Source organism: Choloepus didactylus, chromosome 3, assembly GCF_015220235.1.
Source record: "Choloepus didactylus isolate mChoDid1 chromosome 3, mChoDid1.pri, whole genome shotgun sequence".
NCBI classification, from domain to species: Eukaryota; Metazoa; Chordata; class Mammalia; order Pilosa; family Megalonychidae; genus Choloepus; species Choloepus didactylus.
Window position 1 is genome coordinate 202,592,714 of NC_051309.1, and position 18,327 is coordinate 202,611,040.

General features: G+C 39.8%; 1 long non-coding RNA gene across 1 annotated transcript in view; it reads left to right on the forward strand.

Moving 5' to 3' along the window:
- Positions 1–5,100: 5,100 nt before the first annotated feature.
- LOC119528945 overlaps positions 5,101–18,327 on the forward strand; it is a 33,542-nt gene continuing 20,315 nt past the window's right edge. Inside the window, exon 1 of the long non-coding RNA XR_005215788.1 lies at positions 5,101–5,210. This is a non-coding gene — a long non-coding RNA (uncharacterized LOC119528945). The remainder of the gene's footprint in view (positions 5,211–18,327) is intronic.

Here is an 18,327-nt window from a genome sequence, read left to right on the forward strand (position 1 = left end):
GTTTGCCTTGGTTTCTGGTGTACTTCACTCAAAATGCTGTCTACAGGATCCATTCACCTCGTTGTGTGTCTCACAGCTTCACTCCTTCTTGTAGTTGCTCAATATTCCATTGTATGCATATGCCACAGTTCACCATTGTGTTTGGGGAACCTGTATTTTTGAGGACTTTATTGTGCACTAAACTTGGGCTGTGACCTTCTTCATCTTACCTTAATCAAGCAAACCGAGAAAGACAGGCAAGGCAGTTTCCCACTGCACCTCTGAAAGATTGTCTTTTACACTAGGGATTTAGTGTGTTAATGTGGTACACCCATGTGTATCTATTATTTTTCACTTTCAAAGCCAAAACAATGGTGTTATTAGTGGCGAGTGACTGAAATACCAAGTGCATGTGAACATGTCCTTGTAGGACTGTCCTTTCCCTGGTGGCTGTATTTGCTGTTTGAACAGTCTGTGACTCACTTAGGTTTCTGTCTCTTGGGTTACTTGATGATTTTTTCTCAGATTTTCTTATTATCATGCCACCTGTTGGTTCATCTGCTACTATTTCTTTGCACTTCACAAACTAGAATCATCCGTGCTACTGGGGAATGTATTTAATTTCCTGCCTGAATTTCATCCTGTGGCCCCAGGGCTGCTTAGAAAAATTTCTTTTATCTCTCCTCTTACCTTCCTGATCTCTGAGCATGGAATCACAGGAATCTGATCTTAATATTGATGACTCACTCCAATTTAGGACTTTGTTATTGTTTAGCTTGTCTTTCTGTTTTATCTTGAGACCTGCTTTTTGGTAATGGTAATAAAACACTTTTGAATTTGGATTCTCACTCATAGTGGGTTTGACTCGTTTTCAGTTATAGGTCAAATATTTGTAGACTGTTCTGTAGGCTTAGTTGCAAGTTGACTGAAGACTCTTAGTCAATGTCTGAAAGAATCCTGATAGATGAGTTGGTTTATGATTCAGATTATTATTGTAATTATTTTTTTAATGGACTATTTGTGAATTTGTTATTAGCCAGCAGAATTTAGAGGCAGGTGTATTAGCAACAAAATCTCACATGTGGTTCTTCTATTGTGATTTTCATATCTCGGTAAAATGTTGACTCTGCAGAGTTACACAATTTCTCTCACAGTTTTCTAAATGTGTTTCCATAGTTTCTAAATGTGGCTCATACTGCTATCTAAATGACTGTGTTCAGAATGTCTGAGAATGCTTTTTGTGTTAGAAGAACTTCTAGGAGCAGTGGAAGTACAGTCTGAAATCAGCTACCAGGTTTCTGATTACATCCTTGCATAGAGCAGGATGAATAGACTTAACTTCAAAAAGCTTTTTAAATGTTTTGTAATGGGGAGTAGATAAGACAGAATGGATACCGCCAACTCATAATATTCTAACTTTCAGATCTAAATGTAACTCTCTAGGCAGCTAAATCTGCCAGGAACAACCAGAATCCAGGTTAACCAATGACACATATTTTTTAAAGGATGATGAAATTCAAGCCGGAATTCTTAAAATGCAGATTTGTTACTTTTAAGACTTGAAGCTTAAATCTCATAGACATTTGGGACTACCTAGAATAATAATTGAAGTTCCTCTACTGACCCACAAAAAGTGCTGTGCACGTTCCTGCCTCTAAGCCTGCAGTATACTCATGGTATTCTGTTCCATAGTTTGTTTTAATCTTTTTGGGGAAAAGTTTAAACTTTTTTGCTTCAGATAATTTTTTTTTTTAATTTGAAGAATTAGAGTATGACTGAGACATTTAATTGTGTATATACCTTTTCCTAATTCCATTTTTCTGTCTCCCAACTTACAAGATGTTTATCACACTGAGGCATGATTTTAAACTTTCGTTACATATACATGGGTTCATAAACAATATGTAGTATTGTTTTGCATGTTCTTTAATATTTATATATATAATATTGTGGTATGTATATCAATTTACCATAATTTTTTTTCTATAAAGGTCTAACATACTTTTATTAGATTTATTTTTTCGTACCTTATATTTTTGTTATAGCTTTGAGTGGAATATTTTTCTCTATTATATTTCTAACTTTTGTATAGGAACTCCATTGATTTCTTTTTTTTTAAATTTAGTTTTATTGAGATATATTCACATATCATCCGCAGTGTATAATCAGTTGTTCACAGTACCATCATATAGTTGTGCATTCATCACCACAATCAATTTTTGAACATTTTCATTACTCCAAAAAAAAAAAAATAAAATAAAAATAAGAATAAAAATAAAAGCAAAAAAGAACACCTAACACATCCCATCCCCTCCATCCCACCCTATTTTTCATTTAATTTTTGTCCCCATTTTTCTACTCATCTGTCCATACACTGGATAAAGGGAGTGTGAGCCACAAGGTTTTCACAATCACACAATCACACCACGTAAGCTACATAGGAACTCCACTGATTTTTTTTTAATTTGATCTTGTGTCTAGAAGGTTTATTGATTTGCCTTATTCAATAATCTACCCAGTTTGTTTTGAGTTTTCTATGCTTATAATAAATTTTGTCTGCAAATTACGGGTGTTTTCTCTTCATTTCTGATTATTTTACCTCTTAGTTCATTTTCTCTTCTTCCATTATTTAAAACTTCTAGTATAATGCTGAATGCAAGGAATAACAGTGTCCATCCTTGTCTTGTTTCTGATTATAATTGGAAACCTTCTAAATTTTGATCCTTTTTCTCCTTCAATTTCCCTGAACTGCAGTCATAAATACATGCTATGGAAACCAATTCTGTCTGATTTAAAAAAAGAAATAATTTGTGTAGTAAAGTATGCATGTAAAAATATTCTGAAGACCTTACTGAATTTAAAGGAAAGCGTATAATTTGGAAACTGTGCACCTAAGAAGAGATCCCAAATCGCACTGCAAGACGGATCTGCCAAAAACCCCACAGCTCCCCACTGCTGGGCACAGACACCGTGGTTTGCACTGTTGACATCCCCCAAATAGGACGCTGCACAGAACTGCTGCCTTCGGAAACCAGGTGTAGCCACAGCAAATGCTTGCTTCTTACCACCAGGTCCAGTGGTTTCTGTGTGGCCCCTGTCCTTCATGTTTGTCAGCTGCTGATTGGAAGTAAGAGACTAGTTCCATTCAATTGGCAGAACCCGCATTCTGTTGAGAAGGTGAGTGTTGCGTGTTTTGCAACTTTAATACTAGTAGGTGGGCTCTTCTGAAAACGTGGAGGATACTCCTTAAAGGGAGAGTTCAGATGCTTTATTTTAGCTAAAAGCATGAAAAATGCCTGTAAGACACTATCAAGGCTTTGAAAGCTACCGAAGAGTTCTTTACCTGGACTCGAGGGAAGAGCAAATCTTCTTTATATTTTGGCTAGAAATTTAGAAATGCTGATTTTCCATCATGGACATGCCACAATTCAAAGAACTAAATCTCCAGCATAGCATTCATCTCTGCCCGTCATTTATTTATTCAGAGCCCTGCATATTAAGTGCAAAGTTTACAAGTCACAACAAGATTGCTCTGACTGTCAAATTAGAAGCTCAAAGTGCTGTGCTCAAACAATTCTTGCCTTAAACACCACTATCAATAATCATCTGTAGGAGCTGAGCTCAGCTGGGTATTTCACTGGTGATGTGTGAGGTTGAATGGAATGCAGCTCACTCCTCATCATCTTTATTAGCTAAGCACTGCTAAGCAGTAGAAACTCGCTTTTGTGAGCTTGTCCAGTCTAGGTGGATATAATTTTGTTTAGCCTTTTATGAGTCAGGCAATAGAAAGACTGTCTAATTAAAAATGCCCTTTTGTCCAGGCTCTTTTCAGACCCAAACCACACTTCCATACAAAGGAATGCATAAATATACATGATAATTGACTCTAATGACAGGAAAAGAATGTGATGAAACATTTCCTGATAAAATCTAGTCTCAGCATGCAGAGAGAATCAGGAGCTCTTCAGTTACTGTGATTAATAATATAAAGGGTAAATTTCTAAAGGGTGAAGTAATTTTCATCTAAGTATAGAAAATTATGTATGAAGAGGAGCAGAGACCTTTGTGTTATCTGGACAAGCTAAAAATATAAATGTTCTTCAGATGGGGAGAAAAAAAACCCACATCCCACTTGACAAGCCAACCTTCCTTCCCAGCCTTTTTAGTTTCTAGGTAACAAGTCAATTTTTCAATTTCTCTTACAAGATCGTTGTGCTCCTGATTACATAGCAGTTAGGCTTATAAAGCAGCATGAAAAGGACGTTGTTTCTGGGCTTTCTTCCATTGTTTTGTTAGAGCGTGCCTCTAGACACACTTTCCCTATTCTATTACGAATCTGGCACTCTTCAGAGATATGGAATGCAGTTATAATGATCAAGGATCTGAATGTTTGAAAATGAATCTTTAAAACTAGACACAATTGTTAGAACACAATTGCAAGGCCTTCAATAAACATTCCATGCATTTTACAGGCAGTAGAATTTACAGGGCCCTCCTTGCACAGAATGTTATATATTAACAGGGCCCAATGTGACACTTATCAGATGGTTTATCTGATTTCTTATCTTAAAGTCATTCAGTGTTGAGCTTCCTAAAAACATAGCTTTAGTTCTCTTAGAAAAGAATTTTTTAAAGTACACAAACAGAACACTGGGGTAGTAAGTAAATATTCCATCTGTTTCAAAACAAAGGATTTTAGCATTCAAAATAATTGTCAACAGAACAAAAACCTTGATAATCCATTGATGAGCAAGCACCTGACAGACTTAGTGTTTATAATGCACATTATGGGAGAAAAACAGGCAAAGTCACATGTTTTACATGTAGGTGTACCTCCTCTGTAACCACTGAAGTGGTTTTAGTAAAGGATCTGGAAATTCTGAACCTATTTAAATGATACGTGTTTTCAAACAGCCCAGATTGTTTCCTGAAACAGACTTCTGAAATCAAATTATGGTGCTATTAACTTATGACTGTATCAAAACGTATACTCTTTTATGAATAGCCATTCAAGTTAAATATTCATTTCATTACAAATTTAAGGACCAGATGTGACTGAAAATCCATGGCCTGAGAAACCGTGAACTATACTTGAAGCTTCTCACCTTATCACTCTAACAACTGCAATGAAGGAACCCCTGGGCTTTAGAAGTGTCAAAGACCCGGCTCTCTGGTGGGACCCAACAAGCTTCTAGAAGGCAGCAAACAGGCCCTGGCATGGTACTCAGAACGTAAGTGGAATAATGAGATGCAAGTTATGTTACAGAATTACAGGGAGAAGTTAGAAGTAGAGAATGTTTCTTGGCTCCTCGCTACCTCCTCACCTTCCTGTCACTGCATCCCTGCTACCTTTGTCTTTAGGTTTACACTGCTCCTCACTTCTCTTTCTTCAGCTGGAGGAAAGCCTACAGTCAGAATCACCTTTGTGTGAATTAGGATCACACTTCTGCAGTCATGGAGGAGAGCTTGTATTTATGATAGCGTTGTGTGTGGGAAGGGTGGGTGGGGGGTAGGTGGGTGGAATAACTGCTGAGGCGGGTTTTTCTAAGAGAACTTCTTTGTCCATCTTGACGACTTCTGTTTTCTAGCTTTTCATGGCCCATGTCTTCCTTCACTCTCATTCATTTACCATATTGGACCTTCTCTGTCTCCTTCCAGGGCTCCTGTACCCACCTGTTAGAGGTGGGTGCTCCCTAGTGTTTTTTCATCCCCATTGCTCTTCTCCCTCTTTACATTCTAATCTAGCGACCCCATCTGTGTTCATGGTCCCACATGCCGGTCTAAACTCCATCCAGCAATGATTGAGTTTCACAATTCATACCCAACTCCATTCTGAGCATCTGCATCTAACTGTCTCCAAATCATCTTAAACTCAACTTTCTCCAAACTGAAATCTTCATCTTTTCTTGCACAACCCTGCTCTCCTTCTATTATTAGTTGTGGCATCCATGTGAGCACACAAGAGAGAAAACTGATTGGGAATGAGCTTAAAACTGATATGCAAATCAGTGATGGCTTTTGGGCAAGGTGAGAGAGGGGAGGGGCAATGAGAAAGTAATGTACTCATTTATAAATGGAGATATTATAATTGTCCTTGAGTTGGTGTTCCTGGTTTCAAGCTCTGCTTGGCTGGCAAGGGTGATGGCCACTGAGCAGCTCCCCACCTTGGCTAGAGACACGGGGGTGGGTGGCAGAGTGTAGGGGAGAGTGCAGGGGTATGGTTTTTGAGGGGAGGGGAGGCATATCAGCAAAGAATAGCATTAGTTGCTGGTAACAGAAATCTGAAATAACAATAGCTTGGGCAAGAAAGAGGTTCATTTTCTCTGCAGGAAAAGCCAAATATAGGTGGCCCAGGGTAGATTGGGTGGTGCCATGGTTTCCTCCAAGTCCCAGGCTGCTTCTATTTTTAGCCCCTTCTTGCTTAGCTTTTAGCACTCATCCTCAAGGTCACCTCAGGTCCACAAAGTGGACTGCTGCAGCTCTACCCATCAGACCCACATTTCTGTTCAGTAAAGAAGAGAGAAGAAAAAAAGAAGTTTCCAGCAGCCCCATCCAGTGCATTCTGCTAACATCTCATTGGCTACCCCTATTAGAAAGGGAGGCTGGGAATGTTTTTCTGCCTTTAATAATGTAGGGGTTCTATTAGTTAAGAAGATGAGTTAATGGATATTGGGTAGGAAACTAGTACTCTCTGCTACATGAGGGATTCTAAAAATAAGTGTGATCCTTTAAGAATGTTATTTAAATATTTGTGCCCTCGAGATTCTTGTCATTGGTCCAGAGTTATCTGGCAGTTACACTTGACTCCACTATCTTCTCTCCTACTATACCCAGTCAGTTGCCAGGACCTGCCAAATTTAATTCCCTGAATATATCTCAAATTCATCTCTCCCTGTTCTTCCTTGCTGCCACTTCCCTGGTTCAGGCTCTTACTGTTCCCCATTGGATTACTACAACCACCTCTTGACTGTGTGCGTCCTTTTAGAAGGGGCAGGGAAATGGATTAGCAATGCCAGCTCTGGAGTTGAAAGTATGGCTTTCCTGAGTAGATTAAATAAGATAATTTATGCAAAGCTCCTGCATAGTACCTGGTTCATAGTAAGCAATCAATATGTGTCAGCGATTATTACTATCTCCCTTTTTCAAAATCACAGTTTCCACATTGTCTTGGAACTGTTTTTATAGCTGACTCTTTCACTAACCATTAGATCCATAAGAGCAGGGACCTATTTTACCTATCTTAGTTATCTTTATATTTTCCCACACCTAATACAATCACTAGCACATGGAAGGCTCTAGAATGAACACTGTGGTACTCCTGTTAGACTGACATGTGAGGAGTAAAGCAGATTTTGTGGCACTCCATAAAACGCACATACATGTTACTGCCTATTATTTCTACTTATTAGTCTGGAGTTAATAGTAGCCCAAATATCTCTATTACAAATATACATATATATACACACGCACACACATATATACCCGCTCCCTCCCCACCCCCCACGACCCAGTCTCAGTCTCACTCCAGGCTCCTAACTTCCCCTAATTTCCCAAATCCTCTAGGAGTGTTTCTAGCTATCTTATTTGATATTCATATATTTGTATGTAAAATTGCTGGGAAATAGTAGCAGTAATAATGAAGAGAATAATAGGCTAATGATTTTAGCACTTTCTTTGTGCTACACTTTTTAAAAATGCTTTTTATAAATGCATTCATTTACTTCTCATAACAACTCTATGAAGTAGTCTAATTTTCCAGATGAGGACACTGAAGGAGATAACCTGCCCAAGGTCTCTGGCTAGTAAGTGTGAGTAGATATTTACTGGATATCATTTGAATTTCAGTTTCTGTGCTTGTTTGAATCTATTATGTATACCACAAAAGCCATATTCTTTTAATCCAATCTTGTGGGGCAGACCTATTGTGGGTAGGACCTTTTGATTAGATTATTTCCATGGAGATGTGACACCGCCCATTCAACGTGAGTATGCCAGTTTGTGTATTTATGATGTCCCCCAGAAAAAGCCATATTCTTTAATGCATTCTTGTGGGGGCAGATGTCTTAGTGTGGATTTGGTTGGAACCTATTGGTTCAGTGTTGATGTGCCCTACCCAACTGTAGGTGATAACTCTGATTGGATAATTTCCATGGAGGCATGGCCCCCGGCCATTCAGCATGGGCCTTGTTTAGTTTACTTGTTTAGCTCTGACAGAGGAAGGTCATAATGAGCTAGAGCTGAGACAGACATTTTGAAGATGGCTGTTGGAAGCTGATATAGACATTTTGGAGAACACCATTTTGAAACGCAACCTAGAAGCAAGCAGACACCAGCCACATGCCTTCCCAACTAACAGATGTTTTCTGGATGCCAATGGCCTTTCTCCAGTGAAGGTACCCCTTGTTGATGGACACTTTATGGCCTTAAGACTGTAACCCTCTAACCAAATAAACCCCCTTTTATGAAAGCCAATCCATTTTTTGTGTTTTACATTCTGGCAGCATTAGCAAACTAGAACAGTGTGTCTTAATTAGTTCACTGGAGTCTTTAGGTGAGCTGAGAGCTGACACAGATGCAGATGCTTGGAGATGCAGACTGTGCCAGTTTGAATGTATTGTGTCCCCCAAATGCCATTATCTTTGTGGTCTTGTGGGACAGAATAGTGGGGATTAAGTTGCAATGTTTGGATTCGGAGATACGCCCCACCCAACTGTAGATGATAACTGATGGGATATTTCCACGGAGGTGTGGCCCCGCCCATTTGGGGTGGGCCTTGATCAGTGGAGCCATATAAAACATGCTGACTCAAAGAGACTGAATGGAGTGCAGCTGTGAGTGATGTTCTGAAGAAGAGCAAGCTTGCTAGAGAGGAATGTCCTGGGAGGAAGCCATTTTGAAACCAGAACTTTGGAGCAGACGCCAGCCACGTGCCTTCCCAGCTAACAGAGGTTTTCCGGACGCCATTTGCCATCCTCCAGTGAAGGTACTTGATTACTGATGTGTTACCTTGGACACTTTATGGCCTTAAGACTGTAACTGTATAGCCAAATAAACCCCCTTTTTATAAAAGCCAGTCCATCTCTGGTGTTTTGCATTCTGCAGCATTAGCAAACTAGAACAGATTTTGGTACCGGAAGTGGGGTGCTTTTGCTGCTGAGTTTGCAAATACCAAACATGTTAGAACGGCTTTTTAAATGGATAATGGGGAGTTTCTGGAAGAATTGTGAGGAGCTTGATAGAAAAGGCCAAAACTGCTTTAAAGAGACTGTTTGTGGAAATATGGACTCTAAAGATACTTCTGATGAGGACTTGAGCAGAAATGATGAATGTGTTGTAAACTGGAAGAAAGGCGATCCTTGTTTTAAAGTGGCAGAGAATTTGGCAAAATTGAGTCCTGGTGTCAGATGGAAGGAAGAATCTGGAAGCAACAACTTGGAATACTTAGCTGAGGAGATCTCCAGACTACATGTGGAGGACGTATCCTGGCTTCTCCTTGCAGGTTATAGTAAAATGCGAGCAGAGAGAGATAAACTTAGAACTGAACTCTTGGGTTCAAAGAAACCAGAAGTTGATCGCTTAGAAAATTACAAGCTTCCAGGGGGTGGAATCCCTGAAGCTACAGCCCAACATGAGGATGTAACCAAACATGGAAGCCAGCCGCCATTTCAGTACAAGCCAAGGTTGGAAAAGGAGTTAAGCAGAAAGGATTTGTGGAAAGTCCTATTGTCTGATGGCTTTGACCCCTGCATGCTTCATGCAAAGCCAACAGAATTTTTGCAAGATCTTTATAGACAGAGCCATTGCCGGTCTGGACTGGAGGAGACAGACAAGGAAAAAAATAAAGGAAAAATCTCTTCAAAGACAGAGCCATGGAGGTTGAGGTCTGGACTCAGGAGGTCTCGGGCTGGGAGAGTGGAGCAGCCCACATGCATGGAAAGAGTGAGTTTGCCCTGGAGGTCGAGGGCGGGCTTTCCGCCTCGATGCTCTGGAAGAGTTTTGCCACCTCAGGTCCCAAAGAGGTTGGAGCACATTTCCAGGGAATTGGGGAGAGCCTGGCTGCTACCACACTGTTCTGAAGGGGTTGAGCATGTGCCCCGGAGATGGAAGGGAATCCGGGAGCTGCCCCGAGGTTTGAGGAGGGTGGAGCCGAGAAGGTGGTCTCCCCAATGTGTGGAAATGTTGGAGCACTCACCTAAGTGTTTGGAGAGGAACGGGCTGCAGAAAAGGCCCTTGGGAAGGGTTACGCTCCCACTCTCTCAAGCCCCAAGGATGCAACATTGTTCTGTAAATGACTCTCAGACTTTGAAATCTAATGGACTTTGTCCTGTGGGTTTTAGGAACTGTTTTGCTCCTGTTAACCTTGTTTTCCTTACTGTTTCTCCTTATGGCAATGGAAATGTTTATCCTATGAATGTCCCTCCTTTGTATACTGGAAGCATATAACTTGTTCTAAGTCCACAGATCCAAGCTAAAGGAAAAGTATGCCTTAGGACTGACCACGCCTATATTTGATTTTGATGGGATTTTGTACTTAACTTTTGTTACTGAAATGGTTTAAGTTTTTATGATATTGTGATGAAATGAATGTATTTTGTATTTGGAAAGATAATGTCATTTTGGGGTCCATGGGGTGGAATGTGCCAGTTTGAATGTATTGTGTCCCCCAAATGCCATTATCTTTGTGGTCTTGTGGGACAGAATAGTGGGGATTAAGTTGCAATGTTTGGATTCGGAGATACGCCCCACCCAACTGTAGATGATAACTGATGGGATATTTCCACGGAGGTGTGGCCCCGCCCATTTGGGGTGGGCCTTGATCAGTGGAGCCATATAAAACATGCTGACTCAAAGAGACTGAATGGAGTGCAGCTGTGAGTGATGTTCTGAAGAAGAGCAAGCTTGCTAGAGAGGAATGTCCTGGGAGGAAGCCATTTTGAAACCAGAACTTTGGAGCAGACGCCAGCCACGTGCCTTCCCAGCTAACAGAGGTTTTCCGGACGCCATTTGCCATCCTCCAGTGAAGGTACTTGATTACCGATGTGTTACCTTGGACACTTTATGGCCTTAAGACTGTAACTGTATAGCCAAATAAACCCCCTTTTTATAAAAGCCAGTCCATCTCTGGTGTTTTGCATTCTGCAGCATTAGCAAACTAAAACACAGACAGAAAGACATTTGGAGAAAAGCTAAGAGATGAAATCCAGAGTTTGCCCTGGAGAAGCTAAGAGAGGAACCCTATATGCTTAGAGATAGAAATGCCCTGGGAGAAACAAGCAGAAGGACTCAGAGAAGCTAAGACAGAAGTCCAGAGACATTTTGTAGAAAGCCATTTTGAAACTGGAGCCCGGGAGAGATGGACCAACAAATGTCCCCACGTGCCTTCCCAGCTGACAGAGGTGTTCTGGATGCTATCGGCCTTTCTTCAGTGAAGGTATCCTCTTGTTGATGCCTTACATTGGACACTTTTATGGCCCTAGAACTGTAAATTTGTAACCTAATAATCCCCCTTTATAAAAGCCAATCCAAAAAATTTTAGCAAGCTACAGCCAAAAAAAGCAGGAGTAGCAATATTAATCTCAGATAAAATAGACTTTTAATGCAAGGATGTTATGAAAGGCAAAGAAGGCCACTACATACTAATAAAATGAGCAACTCAACAAGAAGAAATATCAGTCATAAATGTTTATGCACCCAGTCATGGTGCCACAAAATACACGTGACAAACACTGGCAAAACTAAAGGAAGCAATGGATGTTTCCGCAATAATTGTGGGAGACTTCAACACATCACTCTCTCCTATAGATAGATCAGCCAGACAGAAGACCAATAAGGAAACTGAAAACCTAAACAATCTGATAAATGAATTGGATTTAACAGACATACATAGAACATTACATCCCAAATCACCAGGATACACATTCTTCTCTAGTGATCGCAGAACTTTCTCCAGAATAGACCATATGCTGGGATGTAAAACAAGCCTCAATAAATTAAAAAAAAATGGAAAGTATTCAAAGCGCATTCTCTGACCACAATGGAATACAATTAGAGGTCAATAACCATCAGACACTTAGAAAATTCACAAACACCTGGAGGTTAAAAATGAGGGGATGATGAAAGCATTCCTAGATAATCAAAAGCTGAGGGACTTCATCACCAGTAGATCAGTCCTGTAAGAAATTCTAAAGGGAATTGTGCAGGCTGACAGAAAGGGGCACTAAACAATGGACTGAAACCACATGAAAAAATAAAGATTTCCAGTAAAGGTCACGTGGTAAATATAAATACCAATACTACTGTATTTTTGATTTGTAACTCCACTATTTACTTCCTACAGGATCTAAAATACATAAAGTGTAATGATAAATCAGTGGTTTTGGACTCAATGTAAAATATGTAATTTTTGACAAGAACTACATAAAGGTGGAGGAATGGAGGAGTATAGGAACATGGTTTATGCGTCCTATTGAAGTTAAGTTGGTATCAAAGAAAACAAGATTGTTATAGATTTAGGATGTTAAATTTCAGCCCCATGGTAAACACAAAGAAAGTATCAGTGAATATGCTCATAGAGATGAAAAGTAGTGTATGGGTTATGAAAAGTGGGGGAAGGGGCAATAGGGAGTTAATAAGAAATGAGTATAGGGTTTCTGTTTGGGGTGAAGGGAAATTTCTAGTAATGGATGGTGGGAAGGTGATGGCATTGCAACACTGTGAATGTGATTAATCTCACTAAATGGAATGCTTGGGAGAGGTTGGAATGGGAAGATTTATGCTATATATATGTGTTCTAGTTTGCTAATGCCGCCAGGATGCAAAACACCAGAGATGGATTGGCCTTTATAAAAGGGGGTTTATTTGGTTACACAGTTACAGTGTTAAGGCCATAAAGTGTCCAAGGTAACACATCATCAATCAGGTACCTTCACTGGAGGATGGCCAATGGTGTCCGGAAAACCTGTTAGCTGGGAAGGCGCATGGCTGGTGTCTGCTCCAAAGTTCTGGCTTCAAAATGGCTTTCTCCCAGGATGTTCCTCTCTAGGCTGCAGTTCCTCAAAAATGTCACTCTTAGTTGTGCTTGGGGTATTTGCCCTCTCTCAGCTTCTCCAGAGCAAGAGTGCTTTCAATGGCCGTCTTCAAACTTTTTCTCATCTGCAGCTCCTGTGCTTTCTTCAAAATGTCCCTCTTGTCTGTAGCTCCTCTTCAAAACATCACTCACAGCTGCAGAGTTCCCTATGCCCGTCAGCTCATTTATATGGCTCCACTGATTAAGGCCCACCCTGAATGGGTGGGCCCACACCTCCATGGAAATATCTCATCAGAGTTATCACCTACAGTTGGGTGGGGCACATTTCCATGCAAATCTAATCAGCACCAAAATGTCTGCCCCACAAGATTGCATCAAAGAATATGGCTTTTTCTGGGGGACATAATACATTCAAACTGGCACAATATGTTTCCACAAATGAAAAAAAAAGACAGTCTAAATAGATAATGACAATTAAATGCCATCGATTATCCTGGATGAGATCTAAGAGTAGAGGAGAAAAAGCTCAAAAGGACACAATTAGTACATAAGAAAAAATGAAATATAGATTGTAAGCTTTTTATCAATGTTAAATTTCTTGAACTTCTTAACTACACTTAATGTGATTAGATAAATGAATATTCTTGTTCATAGGAAATGTATGTGTGAATTATATTATTTGTTCAAGGATGTGTGCAACTTGCTCTCATATGTTCAGAAGACAGAGCAATAGATGATGGATGATAGGGAGGGAAAGAAAGAAACAGTTAAGTGACAAAATACTAAAGTTGGTAGATCTGGGTATTGGTGGAGGGGGGTTGGGGTAGGCTGGAGTTCTGTGTATGGCGTTTGTATTATTTTTGCAACTGTTCCTGTAAGTTTGAATTTATTTCAAAATAAAAAGTAAAAAAAAAAAAAAAAAGCCAATCCATTGCTGGTATTTTGCATAATGGCAGCATTAGCAAACTACAACAGTCTCCATATTTTTTCTTTTCTCATGATTTTGATTATTTCCCTCGTAATTCTAAATATTTTAACCTCTCAGTCATACAGTGTGTCCTACTTTTAAATCACTTTCACATCCATTAATTATCTTATTTGATCTCCATATCAACTCTCTATGGTGGGTAAGTTGGATTTTGTTACTTCTACTTGACAAATGAGAAAAATGATGCCCATAGACATTATTTAGGAGTATAGAATATTAATTCTGGAAGTATTTGAAAGAATATCTCAATCAACCCACTCAATTTGAGGAAATTAAGCCTCAGAAAAATAAATCGTTTTCCCAAAGTCATATAACTAGTTGCTGTACCAACAGCTTGTCTGAGTTCATTGTCAACAGAGTGCTATGGAAGTTATATTGACTTTGGAGCTAACTATCCAAACTTTCTGAGCCATAGTCTATGCATTTATAAAATGGGGACATTATTATTTGCCCCACAAGGCTGTTGTGATAAATAAATGAAATTACCATGTAAATTAATATGTAATATGCAATATTTAATGGGCCTAACACAATCCAGATACTCGTTAAAAGCTGAACCCACATCAGGGTGTGTTTTACTTACTCTGTCTCTCCTCCTTTCTTTCTAAGGTTGTTGTGAGGCCATAATAACTTATTTTATTCCATGCTATATAATTTATTCCATACAATTGGACCTGTGAAATTGAAAAACTCCTAAAACCTCCTCTCTTATCCACTTTCTAAACTAGATTTTCTCTTCTTCTAGTTCACAAAACCCCTTTACTCCCTGTAATCCTCTTTGGTGGCAGGAAAACCTACAGGCCCAATCAATCAGGTCACTTCTAATTTTCGCCAGGTTCCATTTGCAGCCTAAACTCCGCAGTCCATAACTTCAATCACTCTCCAGCCACCATTTTTTTTTAAATCTTCATTTTATTGAGATATATTCACATACCACGCAGTCATACAAAACAAATCATACATTCGATTGTTCACAGTACCATTACATAGTTGTACATTCATCACCTAAATCAATCCCTGACACCTTCATTAGCACACACACAAAAATAACAAGAATAATAATTAAAGTGAAAAAGAGCAATTAAAGTAAAAAAGAACACCTAGTGCCTTTGTCTGTTTGTTTGTTTGTTTGTTTCCTTCCCCTATTCTTCTACTCATCCATCCATAAACTAGACAAAGGGGAGTGTGGTCCATATGGCTTTCCCAATCCCATTGTCACCCCTCATAAGCTACATTTTTATACAATTGTCTTCGAGATTCATGGGTTCTGGGTTGTAGTTTGATAGTTTCAGGTATCTACCACCCGCTACCCCAGTTCATTAGAACCTAAAAAGGGTTGTCTAAATTGTGCGTAAGAGTGCCCACCAGAGTGACCTCTCGGCTCCTTTTGGAATCTCTCTGTCACTGAAGCTTATTTCATTTCCTTTCACATCCCCCTTTTGGTGAAGAAGATGTTCTCCATCCCACGATGCCGGGTCTACATTCCTCCCCGGGAGTCATATTCCACGTTGCCAGGGAGATTTACTACCCTGGGTGTCTGATCCCATGTAGGGGGGAGGGCAGTGATTTCACCTTTCAAGATGCCCAGCCACCATTTTTAAACTCCCTTGCCCTCTTGGCTCAGCAAAACTTCAGTCCTGAATCAATCCAAACACTCGATTTCTCTGCCTCTACCCTCAGCATTGCTGCTTAGGACGACGGTGGTGCAATTTTGGAGTTCCACACATTCTGGGTCTCACCTCAGCCAGGCCCTTGATTTTGCACAGCAATTGTTTTCATTTTCTAGTCCCAGTTCCCTCAACAGCTCTTCTAGGTTTTCTCTCCTTCATCAAACTCCCAACCTCACTGCCTTACCCATCTTTTTCAGCAGAAGACTTTGCTGTCTACTTCACTGAGAGAATCAAGGTCATTCTTATGATTAATCTAACACTATCATCAACTGAGTGCTTACCATGTGCTCAGCATTGTGCCAAGTCCTTTATTTTCATCTCATCCAGTCCTCACAACAGCTTTATGAGGTTGATATGACTGTTTTTTCTCCATTTTAGGGATGAAGCCGCTGAGGCTCACAGAGGTTGGGTAATTTACCCAATGTGGAACAGCAGGGTGGTGGGAGTAGTTAGGAATGACTGAGTCAGAATTCAAGCCCACGTGGTTTGTCTCCAGATCTGAACTTTAAAGTACCACAAAATAAATTTCTCAACTCTCTCTCTCCTGCAAACTGCAAACTTCAAACTTATTTCCATTAATTTTGAAAAATTAGGTAAAAATTTCTCAGTTATTCATGCATATAATTTAAAGAGACGGAGTTATGAAAAACAGCTAGCCCCTGACCTTCTTATCCTTAATGTCCTGCTTCCCAGAAGCAACCACTTCAAACTGAATCTCCTTGGCTCTTACATCCACATCTCTAAATATCATGCTATGATGCTACTTATTGATTTGTCCTTTTTGACTCCTTTCTATTGACTTCCCACAATGGAGTATGAGGATTTGCCTCTCACGTGGCAATGCTCCCTCCTCCCCCAACACATACACTACATTTTCTGTCCCTACCCATAAAGGTTACAGTTTTGGTGTGACCAATATTCATTTATATATTATAAAATGCAAATGTTAATCAGAGCAGTCATGGATATTTTATTACTTTTTCTTTTCTGCACACCACTTTGTGTTTCTAGGATTAGTACTCTACTTGATGTCCCCTAACCTCTTCACAGTTGTATAAATCTCCTCTCAGTCCCTTCAACAGTGAATGTTAATCCCATCTTGGAAAAGCCTCTCCTGAAGTCTTCTTGACCTGCTCCGGCCTGGGCTGGTTGATCACTGTGCCTGCTCTGCAACCATCACCTTTTTTGAGATCTTGCATGCCTGAAAATGTCCTTATTTTCACACTTAAATGATATTTGGCCAGGTTTAGAATTCTTAGTTGGAAATTATTTTTCCTCAGTTTTGAAGCCATTTTCCATGCCTTCTAGTTCTAGTGTTACTACTGAGAAATCTAAAACCATTGCAATCCTTAGCCATTCGTAAGTGACTTGTTTTTTTCCTTTGCTATGTGAAAAAAAAAAAAAAAACCTCTTCCTTTTTTAAATTTGTCAGTGGAATGCATTAGTGTAGTTCGATTTTCATTCATTGAATTTGGCACTTACCTGTTCCTGCTAATCCAGAAATTCATGTGCTGCAGCTCTGTGGGAATTGTCTTGACTTACTCATTTGATGATTTTCTCCACTCCATTTTCTTTTCCTCTTCTGTCTTTCAGGAAATCTTATTACAGTTATTGGCCCTCTTGAATAGTTCTCTAAATTTCTTATCATGTTTTCCTTTCTCTCCTATTTTCTCTTTAATCTTTAGCTCTCCAGGAGATTTTCTCACTTTGTTTTCAAAAATTTCTACTGCTGCTCATTTATACTGGTATGTTTTTAAGTTGAAGATTTTTAAATACTCTCTTTTGGGAAACATCCCACTTGTGAGTGGGATTCTGTTGGTGGTAGGTGTGGTAGATTGAATTATGTACCCCAGTTTAGACGTGTTCTTCGTCTTAATCCACATTCCTGTGGGTGTGAAACCATTATAAATAGAACCTCCTGAAGATATTTTTAGTTAAGGTGAGGCCCAACTGAATGAAGGTGGTTCTTAATCCAGATTATTGTAGGCTTTATAAAGAGAAAGCCATAGGAAGGAAGCTGGGCATAGGAAGGAAGAAGGAACTGGTAGAGAAAGAAGAGGACAACACCACATGATGTGCGGGAGAGATTCAAGCCAAGGAACTCCAAGGATTGTGGCAAGCCAGAACGGGAAAGCCACCTACCTGGGAGAAAGCAAGCTTTCTAGCCTGTGAAACCAGGACACAATAAATTCCCACTACCAGTTTTCTGTTAAGTCAATTACCACTCACTGATCTCCTTTTTAATTTATGAAAATGAATTGCTGTTGTTTACTTTTGTTTTGCACTTGTTCTAGTTTGCTAATGCTGCTGGAATGCAACACCAGAGATGGACTGGCTTTTATAAAAGGGGGTTTATTTGGTTACACAGTTACAGTATTAAGGCCATAAAGTGTCCAAGATAACACATCAGCAACTGGGTTCCTTCACTGGAGGATGGCCAATGGCATCTGGAAAACCTCTGTTAGCTGGGAAGGCACGTGGCTGGCATCTGCTCCAAAGTTCTGGTTTCAAAATGTCTTTCTTCCAGGATGTTCCTCTCTAGGTTACAGTTCCTAAAAAATGTCACTCTTAGTTGCACTTGGGGTATTTGTCCTCTCTTAGCTTCTCCAGAGCAAGAGTCTGCTTTCAATGGCCGTCTTCAAAATGTCTCTTATCTGCAGCTC